A 6,424-nucleotide genomic window follows, 5' to 3' on the forward strand; every position below is an offset into this window, starting at 1 on the left:
GTGTAGTTGTGGCCGAACAGTTAACGTGTTGGCGTAGAGATCCTGTGGGGCTCCCCGCCCAGGGTGGTAACCTGCTGACTAGGTCCACGTCATCTTTCGTGATGAAACACCCAGACCCGCCATTTGCAGATATTTAACCATTTCGAATCTTGTGAAGTGATTGGATTCAATCAAACTCTGCAATGATTCCCTCTTTCTCAGCTCCACAGGCAGAGAGACCTGGGAAATGAAGCTGTCAGTGTGGTTCTGTATTGGTGGACCGATTGGTGAGTGCGATGGAGATGAAATCCATTGCGCTTTCCCCACGCAGGTGTGAACCCTGCCGACTACAGTTGAGAAATGTCGTAAAAAGGACAGGGAGATTGCTCCACGATTTTTTTAAAGATGCAACTCAGTGGAGGAGTTGAAATATTTCAATCACATTGGGCCTGGTCGGGAGTCTGCAACCCACTGCCTGACAGGGTGGAACAATCAGATACCCACAGAACAGTTTTTGAAGCTATGAGCCAAGTATTTGGAAATGAGACGAGAACAGTTAGGGGTGTGAAGTCGTGATCGAAGTGAAGTAGGCACCTGAGGATTAATGTGTTTTATTTGCCAGTGAAAGATAGTGCTTCACAAAGTTGGGACTATGGAAGGGAACTAGTGACGGTGATTATCTTTGGCTGTTCCTCTTGTGAATGTTCCCATTGCTGCGCATGTCCGTGTTAACGTCAGAACTCTGCAGCATGGCGGCGTCAGGTCCGCACAGTGACGGGGCGCAATGGTTGACGGATCTGACTCCACCTACCTGTTTGAAATGCAGCTCACAGCTTCTTCACACACCCCAATTAATCTTTCGCATTGCCCTGAAGCCGGCATATGGTTTGAATTGCTGATCTGCAGGAACGAGACTCTTTTCACTGTCTCGCGTCGGGAAGTGTCCCTGAGAACATCAGAGTCAAGTCACAGCGCTGTCAGAGGAGGGGAAGTTGAAATAGCCCCACACGCTGCTCACGGGCACATTTCACTTTCCCCAACTCACCGCCCCAACCACTGCGGCTCTTCGGAGTGGAAAGGGAACAAGCACCAAAACCCAGCCTCAGCTTTGTAAATCTTCAGGAAATAAGAAAACTGTTCATCCCTTCGGGTCTTCCATCCTGGGCTGACAGCGTTGATTTTAAATGGCTGTCCAGTCAGTGCCGATTCGTCTTGGCTGAAATAATCTTCATTATCTCATCCCAGCATTTCTTGCCTCAGAGACCTGTGTGGCAGAGGTCATGTATATATTTCCTTGTGTGGTATTTTTTAAATAACATTCGTTCGCTGGTTGTTTGTATCGGGTATTTCAGGTTCATTAGCCGCTGTTCAAGTGTGTTGGTAGGTTTGTGGGCGACCATGATGCTGAGAGGATTGAGTTGTCTTGACATCATTTCACAGATGTCTTTAATGTAAAGTAATGTGCTAGTGTTTCTGTCGACGTTGTGTCTGCTTGTGTCAGTTTGTTGATGTGAAATCGACACACTGAGTTTATTGGTGAGTCAAAAGTGAGGACTGCAGATGCTGGAAACCAGAGTTTAGATCAGAGTGGTGCTGGAAAAGTACAGCAGGTCAGACAGCTTCCGAGGAGTAGTAAAATCGACGTTTCGGGTAAAAGACCTTCATCGGGAATTAAGGCAGGACGCCTCCAGGGTGGAAAGATAAATCGGGTGTTGCTGGGCCAAAGGTAGCAAAGAGTACAATAGGTGAATGGGGGTGGGGTTGGAGGTGACAGGCCAGAGAGTAGGGTGGAGCGGATAGGTGGGGAGGGAGATTGGCAGGTAGGACAGGTCATGAGGACAGCACTGAGCTGGAAGGTTGGAACTGAGGTAAGGAGGGTGGAAGGGGAAATGAGGAAACTGTAGAAGTCTGCATTGATGGCTTGTGGTTGACTTTATCTGAAGCAGAAGATGAGGCGTTCATCCCCCAGGCATCGGGTGGTGATGGAGCGGCGATGGAGGATGCCCAGGACCTGCATGTCCTCGGCAGAGTGGGAGGGGTTTGAACTGTTGGGCCAGAGGGCGATGAGGTTGATTGGTGCGGGTGTCCTGGAGATGTTCCCTCAAGCGCTGTGACTTGGCTCTGCGAGGAGTCTCCAGTCTCCCCAATGTAGAGGAGACCGCATCAGGAGCAATGGATACAAGAAATGACATTGTTGGATACACAGGTGAACGCCTTCTCACGACGGTGGCCCAGATTTCATTTCCGGGCAGGGAAGAAACTTTTGGTAGAGCTGTCAGCTTTTGCTTGTGTCTCCCTGGTGGTCTAGTGGTTAGGATTCGGCGCTTTCACCGCCGTAGCCCGGGCTCGATTCCCGGCCAGGAAAGCAGCTTTCAGGGGTTTCATAGGTTTCCCGTGCTTCTAAAATACTCGGCTCGTTTATTTGTTGATCTTCGTCGTTCCTCGGTGCAGCTGTGTGTCGTGGCTCGTTGAAATCGTGTCCTGATTCAGATTTGTTTGCATGTGTCGGGATGATTGCTTCTGTCGTTAAGTTCTTGGTTCGCGTGCGTTGTTTTCCTGTAGACGCTGTATTGAATTTACCATTGACTGTTCACTCTACTGTGACATGTAGAAATGGCACTTTGTTGTTGTTCTCCTCTTTTGTGAATTTTATGCCAGTCAGGATATTGTTGATGGTGTTGTAGGTTTCCTCTAATTTGTTTCATTTTTTGATTGCTGTAGCGGACTCAAAGTTTGGGTTGGATCATCGAAAGGGCTGTTTGTTCGAGTCTCTGCATTATTGCTTCTGCTAGGAATACTGATATTGGTGGTTCCATGGGTGTTTCGTTGATTTGTTTGTAGGGCTTGTTACTGAATATGAAGTGGGTGGTAAGGCACAGTTCCATGAAGTTGACAGTGCTATCTTTGCTGATGAAGTTGATGCTGTGTTTGTGTCTTTGGTTGTTCGAGTAGTGTCTTCAGTTTTCTTTGGCTACGTTGATGATAATGGATTGAAGAGGGCTGTAATGTCAAAGGACATCATTATTCCATCCTCTTCGATCTTAGTGTCTTTGGTGTTCAGGAATTCTTGGATGGAGTAAATAGAGTTGTGTGAATCTTCGACTTGGTGTTTTAGCCTTCTACGGATGCCTTTGACAAGTCTGTATATTGATGTTCCAAGTCGTGAGACTATGGCCTGAGGGGGGCTCCTGGTTTGAAGAGAAGGAGAACAACAACAAAGTGCCATTCCTAGATGTCACAGTGGAGCAAACAGTCAATGGGGAGCTTCAAACTAGCATCTACAGAAAAACAACACACACAAACCAAATACTTAACCACAGAAGCAATCATCCCAACACACACAAACGAAGCTGCATCAGGACATTATTTCAACCAGCCACTACACACTGCAGCACAGAGAAACTATGAAGAACAGAAGAGAAATACGTATATAGTGTATTTAAGGAGAATGGGTACCCAATAAACCCAGTACGCCGATTTCTCAATGATGCTTCCAAGCTGACTCTCAAACATTCGATTTTTCCCTCCATTCTTTCCTGTTTGTTTTTTTGTGGGTTTTGAAAGCTTTTGCAATCTTCTTACTGAGTATTGGAGTTGGGAAGTTATATTGTGGCTGTACAGGACATTGGTTAGACCACTTTTGGAATATTGTGTGCAATTGTGGTCTCCCTCCTCTCAGAACGATATTGTGAAATTTGAAAGGGTTCTGAAGCAGTAATGGGCAAACAGAGGGGAAGAAGCCCTTCTGCTCCCCTGAGTGCGGGAAGGCCTCTGCCCTGCTGACGTACCAGTTGGTCCACACTGGGGAAGGCTGTTCTGCGGCCCCAAGTGCGAGATGGCCTTCAGCAGTTCTTCCCACCTGCTGAGACACCAGTGGGTCCACACTGAGGAGAGGCCGTTCTTCTGCCCAGAGCTCAGGGAGGGCTTTGCTCTTTCTTCCGACGTGATGGCCCATTGATAGGTCCACATCGAGGAGATGTCGCTCAGTTGCCCGAAGTGCAGGAAGGCCTTCAGCAATTCCTCCGCCCTGCTAAGAAACTAGTCCGTCCACACCGGGGAGAAGCCGTTGTCCTGCCCGAGGTGTGGGAAGGGCTTTACCCGCTCCTCCACACTGCTGAAGCACCAACCAATCCACCCAGGGGGAGGGTTGTGGGGGCGGAGGGCGGTGTCGGAGGGGGGGAGGCCATTCTGCTGCCCTGAGTGCGGGAAGGCCTTCAGCAATTCCTCCGCCCTGCTGAAGCACCAGCGTGTCCACACTGGGGAGAAGCCCTTCAGCTCGCCCGAGTGTGGGAAGAGGTTCATATTTTCTTGCAACTTGCGGAAGCACCAGCAGGGGCACCAACGCTCCCAGCAATCAGAACCCACGGGTGACGTTGCTTTGGGTCACCCCCCCAGGACTGAACATCCTGCCAGTCCTGACAGTGGGTGCAGTGGGAGAGTAGATGGGTTGTTTTGTTTTCTGCTGGACTGCAATTGTGTCCCCTACACCCCACAACCACAACCCCATGGTGGCTCAGAGTTGCACTGCTGCCTCATGGCACCAGGAACCCAGGAATAATTCCACCCTTTGGGGTCTGAGTGCAATTTAGGGAGGGAAGGAAAATGGATCTGACTGGGTTACTCTTCAGAAGATCAGTGCAGATGTGTTGGGCTGAAGGACCTGTTTCCACATTGTAGGAGTTCAACCATACTTTGAGCTTTGCTTTCAGTGAACAGTGCTGCTCAATGAGCCTGGTACTGCTCATTGCCAAATGAAATGATCCAGAGAAACCTAAGACCGCAAGACCATCGGAGCAGAAGTTAAGCCATTCGGCCCGTCGAGTCTACTCTGTCATTCGTTAGTGACAAAAGTAGCGCAGATGAGATTAGCTTCAGTGTGAAAACAGGCCATTTGTCCCAACAAGTCCACACCGACACTCCGAAGAGTAACCCATCCAGACCCATTTCCCTCTGCCTAATGTACCTACCTCTACGGGCAAGGAAGCATGGCCAAAGACATGCACATCTTTGGTGTATGGAAGAAAACATTATCACCCAGAGAAAACCCACGCAGACGCTGGGAGAAAGTGCAAACTCCTCACATACAGTCACCCAAGGCTGCAATCAAACCTGGGCCCCCGGCACTATGAGGATGAAGTGGAAAACACTAAGCCACTACATACTGCATGCCGAAGCAGGAGGTTGGGAGAATACAGCAAGCCAGGCAGCACCAGAATGTGGAGTAGTCAGCGTTTTGGGTATTAACCCTTCTTCAGGACTGAAACGTTGACTACTCTATGAGAAACGATTTACGGGAATATTGCAGGGGTTTGGAGGATTTGAGCTACAGGGAGAGGCTGCATAGGCTGGGACTGTTTTCACTGGATCATCAGAGGCAGAGGAGTGACCTAATAGAGGTTACAAAATCATGAGAGGCATGGACAGGGTAATAGACAAGGGCTTTTCCCTGGGATGGGGGAGTCCAGAACTCGAGGGCAGAGGTTTCGGTTAAGAGGCAAAATCTATTAAATGGACAACTTCTTCATGCAGAGGGTGGTATATATATGAAATGAGCTGCCAGAGTATATGGGTCAGGTGCTGTCAAATGGGACTAGATTAATTTAGGATATCAGGTCAGCATGGACAAGTTGGATCGAAGTGCCTGTTTCCATGCTGTACGTGTCTCTGACTACTGGTCCTGATGTAACTTTAAAATAGAGTCCAAGTAACTTTGAATAGTTCAATCTTGTTGAGCTCACCTCCTCAAAAGTTTCAAATGAATCCCTCCGAGCGATACTGTTTACAAATGCTGAGTTGGACAAAGTATCCCATCAAGTTCAACATAAATCCAGAGTTGAAGAAGTCAGAAGTCAGAACACCAAGGGGACCAGAACTGAGAGCGATCTAGGGTTGCGGGTTATTAGCTTCTAGAAAATAGAGTCGTGGGTAGGCAGGGTGGTGAAGAAGGCTTTTGGCATGCTTGCTTTCATTGGTCAGAGCATTGAGCACAGGAGTTGCGACGTCTTGTTGCAGCTGTCACACATGCCACACAACAACGATAGGCGTGGCCCTGCCCCCCTCTGACTGGCTGTCCCTTTGAATATCTGGGGGAAGATGAGACCCACTTGCCTGTGTTTGACTCATATGTACTTATCCAAATAATTTTAAATATTGTAACATGACCTGCATCCAGCACTTCCTCTGACAGTTCATTCTACACACGAACCACCTTCAATGTAAAAATCGTTGCCACCTTCTGTCCTTTTTAAATCTTTTCCCTCTCATCTTAAAAATATACTCCCAAATTTTAAATGTCCCTACCCTTCGGGAAAAGACACTGGTTATTCAACTTATCTTTATCCCTCATGACTTCATAAACCTCCATAACCTCCACCCTCAACCTTCTACTCGCCAGTCAAAAAAAGTCCCAGCCTATGCCGTCTTTCAATCATTCTGGCAACATCAT

The 6,424-nt window shown here is 48.3% G+C and overlaps 1 non-coding gene across 1 annotated transcript; it reads left to right on the plus strand.

Annotated features, from left to right (window-relative positions):
- The first annotated feature begins 2,272 nt into the window (after positions 1-2,272).
- Positions 2,273-2,344, plus strand: trnae-uuc (transfer RNA glutamic acid (anticodon UUC)). Its single transcript has one exon. It is a non-coding gene; the product is annotated as a tRNA-Glu (tRNA).
- Positions 2,345-6,424: the final 4,080 nt, after the last annotated feature.

Source organism: Chiloscyllium punctatum, chromosome 36 (genome assembly GCF_047496795.1).
Source record: "Chiloscyllium punctatum isolate Juve2018m chromosome 36, sChiPun1.3, whole genome shotgun sequence".
NCBI lineage: Eukaryota > Metazoa > Chordata > Chondrichthyes > Orectolobiformes > Hemiscylliidae > Chiloscyllium > Chiloscyllium punctatum.